Source organism: Lepidochelys kempii, chromosome 3 (assembly GCF_965140265.1).
Source record: "Lepidochelys kempii isolate rLepKem1 chromosome 3, rLepKem1.hap2, whole genome shotgun sequence".
Lineage (NCBI taxonomy): Eukaryota > Metazoa > Chordata > Testudines > Cheloniidae > Lepidochelys > Lepidochelys kempii.
In genome coordinates, this window is record NC_133258.1 from 201,371,514 (window position 1) to 201,388,790 (window position 17,277).

The 17,277-nt window shown below is 41.0% G+C and overlaps 1 protein-coding gene across 10 annotated transcripts in view; it reads right to left on the bottom strand.

Annotated features, from left to right (window-relative positions):
• PLCB1 (phospholipase C beta 1) overlaps positions 1 to 17,277 on the bottom strand; it is a 655,431-nt gene that overhangs the window by 42,185 nt on the left and 595,969 nt on the right. The gene's annotated exons all lie outside the window — the stretch shown is intronic.

The following is a 17,277-nucleotide window of genomic DNA, read 5'->3' on the forward strand; positions in this document are numbered from 1 at the left end:
CACCTATGGATTCCTTTGAAATTTTCCCTCGGATGTGCAATAGAGTTTACCTTCAAAAGAGAGGTGTCAATGATATTTTAAATAATAACTTTCATTATACAAATGTCTGCAAGCAGAAGGTTAAATCACACAACACAAAAAGAAAAGATGAGATCCGGGGCCAAATTTTCCCCCCAACTTTTAACGCTTTGCAATTCCAATAACTCAATTGGGCTTTATAGGGAGGAGCTCAGAGCAGAATCTGGATCATAACAATATGTCCTATCTTACTCGTTCTGGTCCTGCCATTTTGCCTTCAAAAGACCCAGAAACTGTGTTTCTTTGTGACTCTAGACTATAGTGTCTGTTTGAATCAAAACTGTTCGATTGCCCACTTTGGAGCAGCTACTTTCATTAAAAATTCACGGAATTTTTCTTTGATCAAGAAAAGTACAGAGAAGAAATGTACGAGCAGCAGAATGGGTCTGATTCTGATCTTGCTTATGTGTGTGTAAATCAGGACTAGTATAAAACCAGTGTAAGAGAAAGCAATATTAGACCTAAAGGCCCAATTCTGTCCTCATTTCACCGGTGCAACCACAATGACTTCAGTTAAACTGCGCAATCTAATCAAAGGTGGAACTTAGCCTCTAATATTTCCTCCTATTTTCATTTCTGGGCAAGAAGGGTAGGTTTTCAGGCTGGGTTCTTCTATGATTATTTTATTCATGCTAATTTTTTAAAATCAACTTGTGATTACTATTATTGTAAAATAATTCCAGATAAGTTAAAAGGCAAGGTCTGTACATAAATTTCTCAACTTCAAAAGGCCTTCCTAAATCCTTTCAATATAACTTAATCTGCTTAAAGTAGAATTGAATTTTTATAGGTAGAAACTGTTTTGTATATATACATCTACAAAGCACTTTTTATATCTATATCTATATCTATCTGTCTGCCTGTCTATCTATCGGCATTTTTTAGATAGACAGACAGCAAGAGAATGTAATTTATTTTTCAGAAATAAAACTTCTGTGAATTCAATGAGACACACAAGGAAGATAAGGTAATATCTTTTATTGGGCCAACTACTGTTTGTCAAAAGGACAAGCTCTTGATCCTGACAGAGTTCTTCTTCAGGTCTGGAAAGGTAATCAAAGGGCTCTCTGAAGCTTGAAAGCTTGTCTCTTCCACCAAATGAAGTTGGTCCAATAAAATATATAACCTCACTCCATGTCTTAATTTAGTCTGTGGACAAGATCCCTGATCAATCCATTATCTACACACCGAAGGCTGTGTCCACACTGCGGTGCATAGCTACTCATGTCTATGAAAGGCTCTGACACAAGAGAGGCAGTAGGGAAAGGCTCGGCCACAGGGAGCTGCCAGAGCTTTCCCTGCTGACACCCTTCTGCCAGAACCTTTCCCCACCTCTGGAGTTTTTCACTGTGGTGGGGAAGAACTCCAAGGTAGCAGGATACTACACTGCTAAAAATACCAGTATAAATACTATAAAGCTCCTCAGGTCTAGAGAGATTTATTGGGTCACTCTTGGGAGAGTTTATGACCCAGAAAAATAATATTTAATAATTTACCAATATATCCACAAAAGACTAATACTTGATTCCCAATAAGAACAAATTAACCAAAGCTCTAACTCATTTCCCAGGGTCAGTTCCCCATATTAGTTACCACTTGTGTGAATTCTTTGATCTTAAAATTGCCTAAACAGTAAGTTTGGGAGCCATTGTGGCCTAGTGGCTAGGACACTTGTGTGGGACTTACAAAACCTTGATGCAATTCCCAGCCCTGCCATTAGCATGCTGGGTGAGGTTGGGCAAGTCACTTCCCCCCAGATGCTTGTTTTCTACACCCAATAAATCTCCTGTGGTGGTACAAAGGTAACTTCAGAACTGCACTTGGACAAGAGCCAATGCACCCGAAAGGTCTTCGTGGGCAAGAGCAGGGGTTCTCAAACTTCATTGCACCGCGACCCCCTTCTGACAACAAAAATTACTGCATGACCCCAGGAGGGGGGACTGAAGCCCTGAGCCTGCCTGAGCCCCACCACCCCAGGTTGGCCAAAGCCAGAGTCCCACCGCGTCAAGCAGGGAGAGCAAAGTCGAAGCCCAAGGGCTTCAGCCCCAGGCAGGAGGCCTGTAACCTGAGCTGCGCTACCCAGGGCTGAAGCCCTCAAGCTTCAGCTTCAGCCCCGGGTAGTGGGGCTCAGGCTTCAGCTCTGGCCCCAGCAAATCTCAACCAGCCATGGTGACCCCATTAAAATGGGGTCACGACCCATGTTGGGGGCCTGACCCACAGTTTGAGAACTGCTGGGATAGAGTGTAAGTCAAGGGCAGTGCATAGCTGTGCTGCCCCAAGAGCAAGACAGGAACCTGAACGTGACTCCGGGGATCACAATCTGCTCCCAGATTCCCGCTTTGCTATGGGGGAAATAATTTGTTCAGGCTCTTTGGCTGGTACAACTTACTTGCCTCTCTGGACTGGCTACCAGTAAAGGGAGGAATGTGACTCTCCTCACCTATGTATGTGGAAGGTGGAGTAACAGCCCAGTGGCAGCTGTTGTCTCCCCCTGCTTCTCAGTGTGATGTGGGTAATCTACTTGGGGATGTAAGGTGATCCATATGTCCCATTACTTCCCTGCTTGGGCATGCAACTCACAGCTGAGGCCTGTATGCTTTGATCTCCAAATCAAATCTCCAATTTCCCCTGTTATCTCTATGATGAAACAACACATTTTGATTTGGAACATTGGGAGTTCAGAAATGTTGCTCTTTCTACCCCAGATCCTGTTCTAAGTCATACCTGTGTAAATCTGGAGTGACTCCACTGCTATCTCTGACGTGACTCCAGGTTTACACCGGTGCAACTGAGATCAGAATCAGACTGGACTGAGGATGCACCTTGTCTAGGAGTCTCCATGGTCTAGTAGATTTGGCATAAATTTAGCAGTCTGACATTCTAACAATCCTGCCTGTGCTACTGTGTGATTTTCAGCAGATCTCCTGACCTCTATCAGCCACAATTTCCCCATCTGTAATATGGGCTGAACTATATTTACCTGCCTCAAACTTAATATGGTTTGTAAAAAGCTGAAAGTAAAAAGCATTGATAAGGCCACTATGCTGCAGAGATGGGGGCTAAAACTCAGGCCTTTCTAGATCCTTCTCTTGAGCTCAAAATGCACCAGACCACATGGTGCTGCTTTTGTGGAGGAGAGAGGTAGTGGGGACTTCTTCTGTGAGAAGATTTAGTCCAATGCCACCTCCTCAATGAGGTTGTACCAGGAAGGGCCTTTTTGCAGTTCTCAAATAATGCCTTATCAAGAAAAATGTTAAGTCTCCTCAAACTTCATTAAAAATCAAAATTTGACGGTTTCAAAATCACAAACTGAATGAACAAAGGAAGAAAAAACTTGTATGCAAAAGAGTTTTCAGCAAATCATCATTATTTACTTTTATTTTGCCAGATTTAGTATATAGGCCAAATGACGGTTTTCAAGGTGCCAGATGGGAAAGTCCCTTCTCCAGTCTATATATTGTACAAGAAGTGATTTTCTTCGTTTTTAACAACACATTTTCAGCTGCATTCTCATCTGAAGCCAAAGTTCGCCTCATTCAGATAATACATTGAATGGACGCTGGTAAACTCATGCTGACTTAATATCAATTTGCTGAGTAGAAAATCCTGCTAATATTGAACTAATTGAGTACACCTGCGCCTACTTCAGATCAATTCACAATAAACAATTTCCTGTCAATTTAAAATCACAGATTTCCTGCTCCAAGCAGCATTTAATCCTAAAGAACTACAGCACTCCACACAAATGGTGTTCAATTAACCCAGCCAGCGGCATATAATTCTATGTTTACAGTCTAGTTCCACAGTTTTTATGAACAACAAATCTATACAACAAGGAATGGGTGGACTGAATACCTCCACACAGCCAATTTCACTTTTGAGCATTAGAGAATCCAAGAATGACACACTTACAGTTTTATGTGCCGTCCAAGGGAGATCTGATTTCTTATTGGGACGGAACCCTGTGGCACACAGGTGTGTATGTGTACCTCCCCCTGCCTGGATGCCCCAATTCCAGCTTCTCCCAGGCATGCAGCAGAATAATAAACTGTTCTGTTGCCAACGAGAGGACTGCAGATTCAGAGGTGGCATTTCAGTTTGACCCTCATTGGCCCACGCTTTTGGTCTCAGTTTTCAACAAAAATACTTTCAACTGACTGTGTATTTTAAGAAAACACCCATCCCTTTCTTTTCAGTGTTGTGTTAAGCAAACAGACTCAAGAGACAGTGGAACAGCAACTTGAAAAAAAGTCTGAACTTTAAGAGAGATCCCTGTCCAGTGCTTTGAGCGTATTGTCTCTGCACATTCACCCTTATAAGATATGCATCTGCAGCTGCGTGCCAGGACTTTGGGAACCTCCAGGACAGCAGAGCCCATTGGGACCACAGAAAGGTTCTCACCAAACTTCCAGAACAGAATGTATAGAAGGGCCATGCCATCCTAACCACATTAGCTCCTTCCTCTAAACCTCAGAGTTCTAGCAAAGAGCTCTGAGGAAGAAGGAAATATAGGCAGGTAGTGTGGACATGTAGGAGTAATACCTGAAATAACTAGCTGCTGCTGAATAAACTTTCTTCCTTCTCTAATTATTGCCTCTGCAAATTTCCCACTGCAGAGGATGTGAGGGAGATTCCCACACTTGAGCCATTATTTTTAGGTGACTAATCTGAGGAAATGTCCCATGTTGAGGTGTCAATAGAGGAGATTTGGAACAAGATGAGAAATTACTATTTGGTCCTGGTGACTTATTAGTATTTATTCACCCACGAGTTCTGAAAAAACTCAAATATGAAATTGCAGTACTAAGTATGGTATGTAACCTATCGCTTAAATCAGCTTCTGTACCAGATGACTGGAGAACAGGTAATGTGACACCAATTTTTTAAAAAGGTTCCAGACACGATCCTGGCAATTACAGGCTGGTAAGCCTAACTTCTATACTAGGTAAATTGGTTGAAACTATAATAAAGAACAGAATTATCAGACACATAGATGAACATGATTTGTTGAGGAGGAGTCACCACAGCTTCTGTAAAGGGAAATCATGCCTCACCAATCTAACAAAATTCTTGGAGGGGGTCAACAAACATGTGGACAAGGGTGATCCAGTTTCTACAGTGTACATGGACTTCCAGAAAACCTTTGAAAAGGTCCCCCACCAAAGGTTCTTAAACAAAGTAAGCTGTCATGGGTAAGCGGGAAGGTCCTCTCATGGATCAGTAACTGGGTAAAAGACAGGAAACAAAGGGTAGGGGGAAATGGTCTGTTTTCCAAATGGAGAAAGGTAAATATTGGTGTCCCTGAGGGATCTGTACTGGAACCAATACTGTTCAACATATTCATAAACGATCTGCAAAAAGGGTTAAACACTGAAGTGGCAAAGTTTACAGATAATATAAAATTAATCAAGATAGTTAAGTTCAAAGCAGCCTGCAAAGAGTTACAAAAGGATCTCACAAAACTGGGTGATTGGGCAACAAAATGGCAGATGAAATTCAGTGTTGGTAAATGCAAAGTAATGCACACTGTTGGAAAACATAATTCCAACAATACATATGTAAATTAGCTTTTACCACTCAAGAAAGAGATCTTGGGGTTGTTGTGGATAGCTCTCTGTAAATATCTGCTCAATGTGCAGAAGCAGTCAACAAATCAAACAGAATGTTAGGAACGATTAGGAAAGGGATAGATAATATGTCAGAAAATATAATAATGCCACTATATAAATCATGGTATGCCCACACCTTAAATACTGTGTGCAGTTCTGGTCACCCCATCTCAAAAATATATTAGAAATGGAAAAGGTACAGAGAGGGCAACAAAAATGATTAAGGGTATGGAACAGCTTCATATGAGGAGACATTGAAAAGATTGGGACTGGCCAGCTTAGAAAACAGACTGCTAAGGGGGGACATGACAGAGGTCTATAAAGCATGAATGGTAATGAATGGTGTGGAGAAAATAAGTAAGGAAGTGTTATTTACTCCTTCACATAACACAAGAACCCAGGGTCATCCAATGAAATTAATAGGCAGCAGGCTTAAAACAAACAAAAGGAAGTACTATGTCACACAATCCACAGTCAACCTGTGGAACTTGTTGCCAAGGGATGTTGTGAAGGCCAAAACTATAACTGGATTAAAAAAGAATTAGTTAAGTTCATGGACAGATCCATCAATGGTTATTAGCCAAGATGATCAGAGATGCAATACCATGCTCTGGGGGTCCCTAGGCCTCTGACTGCCAGATGCTGGGACTGGATGACAGGGGTGGATCACTTGATGACTGCCCTCTTCTGTTCATTCCCTTTGAAGCATCTGGCATTGGTCACTGTCAGAAGACAGGGCACTGGGCTAGATGGACCATAGGTCTGACCCAGTATGGCCATTCCTATTTCTTGTCTAGGAGCAGTAATTGCTCAGGAAGGTGGTCTTAGAAGTTTTTATCAATCAGAGTGCAGAACGGCCCTCCTGAAGCAAATATGAGTTCTAGATGCGAAGGTGAGAGTGTAGTGGTGTATAAATGTATTAACAGAGCTTCAGACGGAAGCCCAACAGATTTCTAAAATACAAAGGCAAGTCTTCAAAGCTTCTTCAGCTCTATCAGTGTCCACAAATCATCTTTGGGAGGAAAGCCTTGATTTGTACAGAGCCCCATTAGCCTATACAAAAGAGAACCTCTAGTTAGACATCAAGGTAGATCTGCCCCAGTTATCTGCAGTCCTGGGGATAGAAACAGTGGATGTCTCTTTCAGGAACTCCTCAAGAGCTTTCCTTTTGAGCCCAAGCCAGCCAATATCTAGTACAGGTACATATGGATTCACGAACACCTCCAGGTATGGAAAGAAGGTAGCTCTACCACCTACAGCCACTCACGTAAAATCTGAGGTAGCTGGAACCACACAGCCCTTTTATAGCTTAGGCACCAGATGATTAATGTCATGAAAGGCTGCTTGGGCAGCTCTAATAAGCACTACTCTCTAGAAGGTTACTGATGCTCAGCTGCTCCAGGGTGCTCAACCCATAAGTGGCAATCTGCAGAGACAATTCTCAGAGAACATTTTGCAAACTAGGTAGGTTTCTAAACTCCTGAATGAAATCAATAGGAACTGCAGTTGTTGCTTGCTTCCAAAAGTCTGGGAACTTTTAGTTGGGAGCCTAAATGGATTTTGGTGCTTAACTTATAGGAACCTAGGTTTAAAATGTTGGCCTTGACTTTTACCAGAGAATGTGACAAATTGAAAGTCTCAGTGTTCTACAAAATTAGGCCTGGAATTCACAATGGGTCAAGTAATCAGATTTTAGAAAGTGTCCGACAAGTTGTAACTAGTTCTTTACCTGGATACATTACAAAATATTTTTATCATGCTGCCTTCATAGAAAGAGCCAGGAGTGGTGGCACAACAAATTGTTAGGACTGTCCCACCCATTTGCTGTATTAACTGTTTGACTGATCACTGCACTCTTTCTTGTTGCTTTGAATGATGGCACACATTTTTCTTGTAATGCCATTATGTCTCTGTGCATGAGGTTAGACTACACCATGGTGATAATATTGCTCTGTGTCAGGAACAGCAGTGGTAGCTATGCTCTGTTGCATTGTCCTGAGGCAAAGTTTTTCACCTTTCTTGGAGGTAATGTTCATTATGTCACTAATATGTCTCTTTTATTTGTCTGAGTTTTAAATTCAAGGGCAGCGCTCATTCTCCACCCCCGCTCAAAGCTGTGTTAAACTCTTCACATTGTTCTTCCCAGAATCAGAACTGATGGCTTATTCATTCATAGAATCATAGAACCACAGGGTTAGACGGTCATCTCAAGGGTCATCTCGTCTGCTTTTCTTGGGATAAAAATTTACTCTAAAAGCTGCAGCAGTCTCTCTCATTCATTTCTTAGGGCTTCACAATGGTTGTTTGTTACCAACTGGTCTTAGAGGTTTTAATGAAAGGACAAGGCGTATACAACCATAAGTAAATAATAAATAATGCTAACCATCATGCCAAATGTATGAATGCGATGGCTATTTATCAGTTCTACACTCCAGTAAGCAAGCAGTAGTTCAAGTTTTCTTGCATAATACAAGTAGTAAATTCCACTAGTAATTATACAATGCACATAAAATTAAAGGTGTAAAGAGTATCTATTCATCTGGTTCACCACTGTGGTCAGGAAGCAACATGGGAAGAGTTTTTGTGCTGTGTTTGTCCAGCGCTTAGCTGGTCCATGGCTGTGGATCCTGGCGCTACTGCCATACAAATAAATAAGAATAATGCATATTCATTAACAATCTTTTTATAAAAAGGAGTACTTGTGGCACCTTAGAGATTAACCAACGTATTTGAGCATAAGCTTTCGTGAGCTACAGCTCACTTCATCGGATGCATACTGTGGAAAGTACAGAAGACGTTTTTATACACACAAACCATGAAAAAATGGGTGATTATCACTACAAAAGGTTTTCTCTCCCCCCACCCAACTCTCCTGCTGGTAATAGCTTATGTAAAGTGATCATTCTCCTTACGATGTGTATGATAATCAAGGTGGGCCATTTCCAGCAGAAATCCAGGTTTTCTCCCCTCCCCAACACCCTCCCCCCAAAAAACCACTCTCCTGTTGGTAATAGCTTATCTAAAGTGATCACTCTCCTTACAATGTGTATGATAATCAAGGTGGGCCATTTCCAGCACAAATCCAGGTTTTCTCCACCCCTCCACCAACACACACACAAACCCCCTCTCCTGTTGGTAATAGCTTATCTAACGTGATGACTCTCCTTACAATGTGTATGATAATCAAGGTGGGCCATTTCCAGCACAAATCCAGGATTTAACAAGGCTTAAAAAAACAAAAAACGAGGGGCAGGATTTGATCTGACAGTGTTATGGTTAAGTTAATGGTTTTTGTTATAGGTTTTCTCAGATATCAGGGAGAGTTCAGTGGTTTATGTTTCAAGAGATGAGTTAATTCCTTCCCTCCCCCCCCCCCCCAAAAAAACCAAACAATGAGTGAGCTCTTTTTTTAGCCCTACCTTTCAGTGTACAAAAGAACAATGGCTTTCACTCTAGAACATGTCTTGGATAATACCTGGAAATGTCTCACTCCCCACCCCCTTTTTTATTTAAACAGCAATCAAACACAAAGGATAATTTTCATCTTATTTTCCTTGTGCTTTTTTGTAACTCACTTGAATTTCAGTGAGCCCTTGGGCATGAACTGAAATCCAGATTTATGACTCTGGGTTAAGGCAATTGCTGATTTGAAACTACAGATAGTTATCAATGAAAAACAGCAGACTGTTTAACTGGTATTGACAGTTGCGGCCATGTGTCCTGAAGGTTTCCCAGTATTAGAATCATGCAATGCCACTTTCGGTTTTACGCTTAAAATGTACTTGTGAATGCAGGTAACCCTCTTGTGGTCTCTGCTCAATGGACCAATACTGTTACCAAGGTCACCTTTGCATAGTTATATTTGCATCCAGCTGACGTTGATTCATGCTGCCAGATGGTAAGGACAAAGCACAATCGTTCAACACAATGTGTGACCTACTTACACGCCTAACAATCTGCTGCTTAATACTTAGTAAAAGCATGAAGGCTTTGATTAAAATTTTAATTTTGTTTCTTAGTTAGCTCACATGTGGCATGTACAGTTTGCATGCCGAATGCATCTGTCCCAACAGGGCAAAGATATGGGGTCTCCAACATATTTCTAAAGCAAGAGGATTTGAGTGCCAGAAGCAGCTGAGAGGACAATGAGACTGAAATGAAAGCAGTCTCTGTGAGCAGTGAGCATGTGCATGAGGCAAATCATGGGAGGGGAGGAGGAGAAGGAGAAGCACCCGGCACTGAGCAGCAAAGCAGAGGAAAGTGTACTTGTATTCTTACCCCCTTCCCTCTGCATAGGGTTTGCAAAGCAAATTCCAGAAATACAAAGCACTGGCTGACTATTGCATATTTTTACTTATTAAAGTTTTGTGAGTCACAAACACAAAAACCTGGATTTGTGCTGGAAATGGCCCACCTGTTGATCACTTTAGATAAGCTATTACCAGCAGGACAGTGGGGTGGGAGGAGGTATTGTTTCATGATTTCTGTGTGTATATAAAGTCTGCTGCAGTTTCCACGGTAAACATCTGATGAAGTGAGCTGTAGCTCACGAAAGCTCATGCTCAAATAAATTGGTTAGTCTCTAAGGTGCCACAAGTCCTCCTTTTCTTTTTGCGAATACAGACTAACACGGCTGTTCCTCTGAAACACCACTTGAAAAGTCCTAATTTTTCTCTCCATTGACTTTAATGAAGCTGTCTCCGTAGCCTTGCAAGCATTGAGACCATCTTCCTAAGAAGCAAGTGCAGCCAGACAGGTTTCATCTAAGTCACCCAGCTCTAAAAAAGCTTTTGTCTCTTGTACCTTGTCATTTACTGTCAGCTGCAACTTCTGATGTATTATTTCAATGACACCATTCAAGGAAGCTATAAAACATGTCATTCTGTGGGGAAGGGAAGGTGATCTTAATTAATTTTTTTTACCTAAGCTAGGTATGGAACATGACAATCCATCTACTTTGGATACTGCTCACTAGCTCTGAGCTGTCCAATGTACTGTCTATTTATTGTATATTTGTTTATTGATAATGATGAGTTCAGCACAATGAAAAGGAATCTACCTGAAATTAGACAGGTGATCTAAAACCAAGGGTCTCGTTCAATCCTTCCCTGGAAAAGCTCATGGGAGAAGGTTTAGGATTCTTTGCAAGGATAACCTTTTGGAATTTCCAGGAAGTTGTCTCATTAGGGCCAAGTGAGTATGCAGTATTGCCTTTCAGACCTTAGAAAAATAATAGATTCACAAAGGCATTCATAAAGTGTCTGATCCTGCTCCCATTGACTTCAATGGGGCAGGTTCAAGTCATACAGGGTTGTTATTCTGTGCCTTGCAACTCTGGTCTTCCCTTTTCCACTATTGTATTTGCAGAGCTTCCATTGATTGAGTGACCTGTGGTTGCCCAGTATCAGCGACAGAGTGGACTTCATGGGGGTTAATGCTGTTGAAACGAGTTACAAGAACAGCAACAAAAAATTCCTTTCCCTAAAGTGCACAGGAGTGAGATATAGCTGATTATATTTATGCAACTCTTGGACACTCATCACATGATAACTAAGTCATGAAAAGTCAACTTGCATTATTGCATTAAAGCAGGTTCTGTACTGCTTTAGATATTGAGTTCTCTTTCATGCAAATGTAAGGTACTCCTCTAGAACAGGGTTAAAACCATAGGGAGAATGGGGAGCAAAAATGGAATGTACATCTCTTGCATGCTCTGCACAGAGACAGGCAGGTGGACAGACAGAGACAATGAGACTGATAATTCTGTTGTATAAAAACATCCTCTTTTCAGTATTTAAATATTCACTCTTCTAGCTTCCTAGATGCAGAGTCTTCTAGATCTTTGAAAGGCGATGAGATCAGAACATTTATATGCTCCATGTAGATGATATGCAAGGCAAATGAACAAAAGGCTGTCAGTAAGCCTGGCGTAAAGCAATGACTTTCCAAATCTATATTGTGAGTCCGGTTTCAGTAATCTACAAAGATCGGTTAGCCTGAGGCGCTTTACACAAAATGGAATGACTCTTCCCAGATTAAATCCTACTGAGGGAAATAGATTCAGTTGCTAAGGTAAAATTCATCTCTCCCCCCTACTTGGTAAAGGCAGAAAACTGAGCCAGAATGTACTGTGTGTTTCAAGAGATGGTTAAATCCTGTCCCATTGCAACAAGGGCACTGGGCTGCCCAGCTGCAGAACCCGTGCGGTTCTGCTCGGTACATGGGGGTGAGCAGGACTGGGTGTGCACCCCGATTGACGTGCTCAGCTTTGTAGGGGGATCAGTACATGACCGTGTGGGGTTGACAGCAGGTCACGCTGGATTTTATGACCTCTACTCAGATCCTCTCGACCTTCCCCCTGTTCAGTGAGGAGGGAGGTGGTGAGGCTGCGGCAATGGGAGGACTCCTCCCCTCACCCTCCCGCTAGCAACCAGCTACAGGATGGTCTTCACTGCAAAGTTAACTTGAATTGTGACTGGCCCAAGACGAGGTACGGGTTAAAACTCGAGTGAGCGCAACTTGTCAGCTGCTAACATGTCCACTCTGTAATGTGAATGCAGGCTAGCAACACTAGTCCTCCAATGTCATCCCATAATTCACCTGGTGTTCCCAGAAAACACAGACTATTTCTCCCACAGGGGGAGAGAATTCATAGACCATATAAGCTCACTACAGCGCAAAGAATGAGGAGATGTGCCCTTAGAAGACTTAGCGCCACACAAAAGTGAATGCAGTGTCAGTGTAGACACAGCAACTCAAGCGCTACGCTGCATCTTAACTAAGGGCAGCTTGTGACCTCCAGTCTCATGGAGAACAATGGGAGATGGTGGCCATTTTGAGTAGAGCAGCCTGTACAATGTAGTCTATGCACAAGATTTGAGTGAGTTTTAACTATATGGGAAGTTTAAAGGCCCTGCATTATTTTGTTACTAAGGTCATTTTGGACAAAAAGAACATCTGATACCATGTGCTAACTTTCTTAAAGGACACATTTTAATTTAATTTTAACTAGTAAGCTTATTAACACATTCTCAGAAAAGTTATTTTGTATTCAAAGTAAATGCTGTAATTTTGGGGAAGATATATTTTGTTGTTTCACATATAACAGAGTATGAATCCCTGTTTTAAATACAAAACTAAACTTGCCCCCAACTATGGAATGGCAAGTGCCTCTGTAGTTAGTGAGGTTTACTGTAATTTTTTTTTATACAGCATTACATGATTTGAAACTAACATATTTGGTTAATTGTGGTGTTGTAGCTGTGTTGGTCCCAGAATATTAAAGAAACAAAGGTAGTGAGGTGTCTTTTATTGGACCTACTTCTGCTGGTGAAAGAAACAAGCTGAGTGCAGCACTGCCTAAATATCTTTAAAAATCTGGGCTTTAGACAGTAAGACACTCAATTTTGAATATTTTGACCTTAAGAACATAAGAACGGCCATACTGGGTCAGACCAAAGTTCCATCTAGCCCAGTATCCTGTCTTCCGGCAGTGGCCAATGCCAGGTGCTCAGAGGGAATGAACAGAACAGGTAATAATCAAGTGATCCATCCCCTGTCGCCCATTCCCAGCTTCTGGCAAACAGAGGCTAGCAACACCATCCCTGTCCATCGTGGGCTAATAGCCATTCATGGACCTATCCTCTATGCACTTATCAAGTTCTTTTTTTTTTAACCCTGTTATAGTCTTGGCCTTCACAACATCCTCTGGCAAGGAGTTCCACAGGTTGACTGTGCGTTGTGTGAAAAAATACTTCCTTTTGTTTGTTTTAAACCTGCTGCCTATTAATTTCATTTGGTGACCCCTAGTTCTTGTGTTAAGAGAAGGAGTAAATAATATTTCCTTATTTACTTTCTCCTCAATGTATTCTCTGGTTACCGTATAGCAAATATTGCCCATTTTAATTAGTAAGGGCTTTTAATGTTTTAGACTTGTAGCTTGATATAAATTTCCTCCCCAAACAGCTGAAAAACATGCTTAAAAGACTAAGGAATTGTGTTACTCAACCCAAATTAATTTGCCTTATCTCTAAATCGTCTGACTCCAACTTTGATTGAATTAGAATTCATCTGATTTACAAAAATCCATCAGAAAAACAACAGCAGACGTGGAGTAAGGGCAGCACAAAAAGTATAAACAGACTAAAATATACCAGGACAACAATGCCCCTTCGTACTGCCAGTTAGCAACTGGCACCAAACTATAACAAGCACATTGCAGAACAGGCTGCACTCACATGTTACTGTCTCTACTGAGGTCTGGAAATTACAAAAGAGTGAAATATTACCTGCATGTTGATATTTAATCAGGATCTAATTATGTCATAGAAATTACCCTTGAGAAACAATGCTGAAAGAACCACTAGTACAAAAGCCAGGCAAAAAACCCCAAAGTTTCTTTACAGATACTTGTGATATATAGCAGGGCCCTAATGACAAAAAATTCCAAAGGAAGAAAGAGTAGGGAGGCATGATTTCAACTACTTTAAAAAGTTCTTATGAACAGAACTAAAAGGAGTCCAAAATTCTCTGTTGGTTACATTAGAAGTATTGCAAAAAATCAAAATTGCTAATTTTCAACATTGAGCACCAGTAATACTGCATATAAGTATCTAGAAGTGATTATGGGCAATTTTTCTCACAAGTATATAAGACATATAGATGCTTTGCAATCCAAGATTTAAGCTTGAAATGTTATCCTCTTATCTATTCAGTTATTACAAACCAAAACAAAACATTACAAGAAAATATCCATTTATCGTTCGGTATACACTTAACTATAAAAACACATGAAGAATTTATAATCTGTGCACCACAAATTTAGAATGATGTGTTAAAAATTAATATCTAACTCCCAAACTAAATGAGCAAGATTATCCCAAGTCCTTTTAAAAGTCTGGCCAGTGGTTTACACGTTTTCTAAGAATTACAGAGTAAAACACCAAATATAGCAGACTTATGTTTCACACAATAATAATATCACGTGTTAAAAACATTTTTACAAAATAAGGTAAGACCTAGCTTGATAGTCTGGTAATATGCTCTATATTTAATAAAAACAAACAACAACAAAACAAACAAACAAAAAACCCCACCCCTATCTCTCTGTCAAAGATGAAAAAAACAGGAGAAGTGCTGTGATGTCTCCCGTAATTTTAACATACATAATTCCTCAGTTAGGGATTGTGCAAATATCATGAGCACTGAGCCTGTTTAACTTTGGAATCAACAACAACTACAAAGCCTCAAGGGATACTAGATCTACAGTCTCTCTGAATTGCTATTACTTGTTACTGCCAGATAGTCTCCTAGCAGCTTTTCTTCATTCACATGTTTTGTCTTTCTCCCAAGAGCGATTACTGCTCTCAGCATTCCTGGAAGCTTGGTAGTTTGACATCTCAAAGGCTAAAGCAGTACACTATGCTTCTCCTGAAAGTGAAAAGCTCATATTACAGCCCTGAGCTCAAGCACATTGAGATATACCTATAACTCTATTTAGGCCAGTCGCTTTGTGCCATATTCAGCTTCCTATGGGATTCCAAACAGGCTAGCATCTGTAGTCATGAGCATAGGGTAATTTGGACATGGAAGCTCCTCCAGAGAGCTGGGATTGCTACAGCCACCAGATTAGGGTCCAATGAGAAGATGAAAGAGAAAATATAAATTCAAATAGGTGGTCTTGCAGTTCCACATATCATCACATGCCGCTGTAGAACTTGGAATCAGAAGCAAGGAAAAAACGGATGCAGAATACTTGAAGCTAAAGCCTTTGAGAAGGTATAGAACTGCTGATGGCAGAATCCCTGGAGTTTTGGAGTTATTGTGTATGTGCAAAAGTCCTTCCCCTTTGTCATTCTGAAATTATATCCTGATAAGGACAATAATCTGCCTAGGCATCATAAATATGTTCGCTTGGTTTACAATAACCTTTTCTTTGGAGTAAGCCCTGGATTTTCACCATGGCTGTCTAGGTGTACAAGTCTGCTTTCAGGAGCCACATCAGTATTATAAGTCAGTACCTTTGAAAAAAAACCAGACAGGCATGGTTATTATCCAGCTTCTCCTCAACAGTAAGGGGCAAAAGTCATGGACAGAATCAATAGAGGTGAGATATTCTTAGTAGTTTTGCCATGGTCCAACATTCAGTGAGCAAGTCTTTATCCAGCTTTGAATCAGGAGTTATCATTTAGCCTCCTCATCTCAGAAATCAGGGTCACTTGTATTTATGTCCTCTGGAGGGTAGAAGTACCATCTGTGATAGCCAAGGAGGTTCTGGCCAAGACTCTAGAACCAGTCTGAACTGTGCTATCTAGTGTTTTGACAAAAGTATATAAAGAACCATGGGCGATGGGGACAGATTGGGCTAAAACTAGCCAAACTATGGTAGGAGGGATTGGCAGTGGCTTCATCTTCTCCCGTCAGTCGGACCTAAAACCTGAACCAACTGAGAAATGCCTAGCCAGGTACAGAAAATTCTAGAATAACACGGATGGGAGAATGAACTCCTGCTCTCCTCCCTGTCAAGACCAGAGTGAGGGAGATGCCTCTGTGCCCAGCTCCATGCCAGAAAAGCAGCTCGTTCGTTCCTGCTCCTGTCCAGTGAAATAGGAAACAGACTTACCACGCTCTGCTGACTCCTATTTTAGGTGCATAAAATTTATTTCAAGAACATTATTATTAATTTGTATTACTATAGCACTTAGGGACCCTCGATGTGGCCCAGGACCCCACTGTGCTAGGTGCTGCACAAACAGAGAACTAAAAGACAGTCCCTGCCCCAGTGGGCTTTCAGGCTAAGCATAAGGCAAGAGACAACAGATGGATATAGACGGATGGGGGACGGACAAGAGCTGAAGAATGACGTGGCATTGGTTATTATTACACAAGGTTTGTGTGCAGTATCATAGATGTGCGTAACACTGGACAAATAAACAGGAACTTGCATTCTAATTTCTCATAGTTGGATAAGATTAAAAAGCCCAACACCTCATTAATTAAGGGGTGATGGAGAGTTATGGACAACATTGTAGTGGGCATCTTAATTTTGTATTTGACATCTAGATATAACAACGCAGGAGGGTGCAAAAGAAATCGATAGGCAGAAAAAAATCAAAGGAAGTAGGATTTTTTTTATCATCAAAAGATTGATTGAAAGCATCACTTTTGTTTACAAGCCACATGGAATTCTCATGGGCTACAAAATAAGACAAGGGGCCGATAGCATGCTACTATTACCATATGATAGAAACGAACCTGTGAAAAATATGGCTTGTTTTTACATAATTTTATAAAATTCAGTAAAAATAAAATGAACCATATTTTCACAGTGTACTTGGAAGCAATTATACAGTATGTTTTGTAAATAATTGTATACAATTTTATGAAATAATACTGCCTAATTGCTTCCAAGTACAGTCTCTTTCTTCCAGGGCCAGCAAGGGAGCATGACATAGGCAACAGGCTTAAACCCATGGGAAGGATTTCACAACAGCAGAACACTCAAGAGCAATCCCTTTTTTTCTAATGAACCGTCCAACACAGCAGCCCTTCCAAGCACTCTTACTGAAGTCAAACCCTAAGGAGTGTCAGG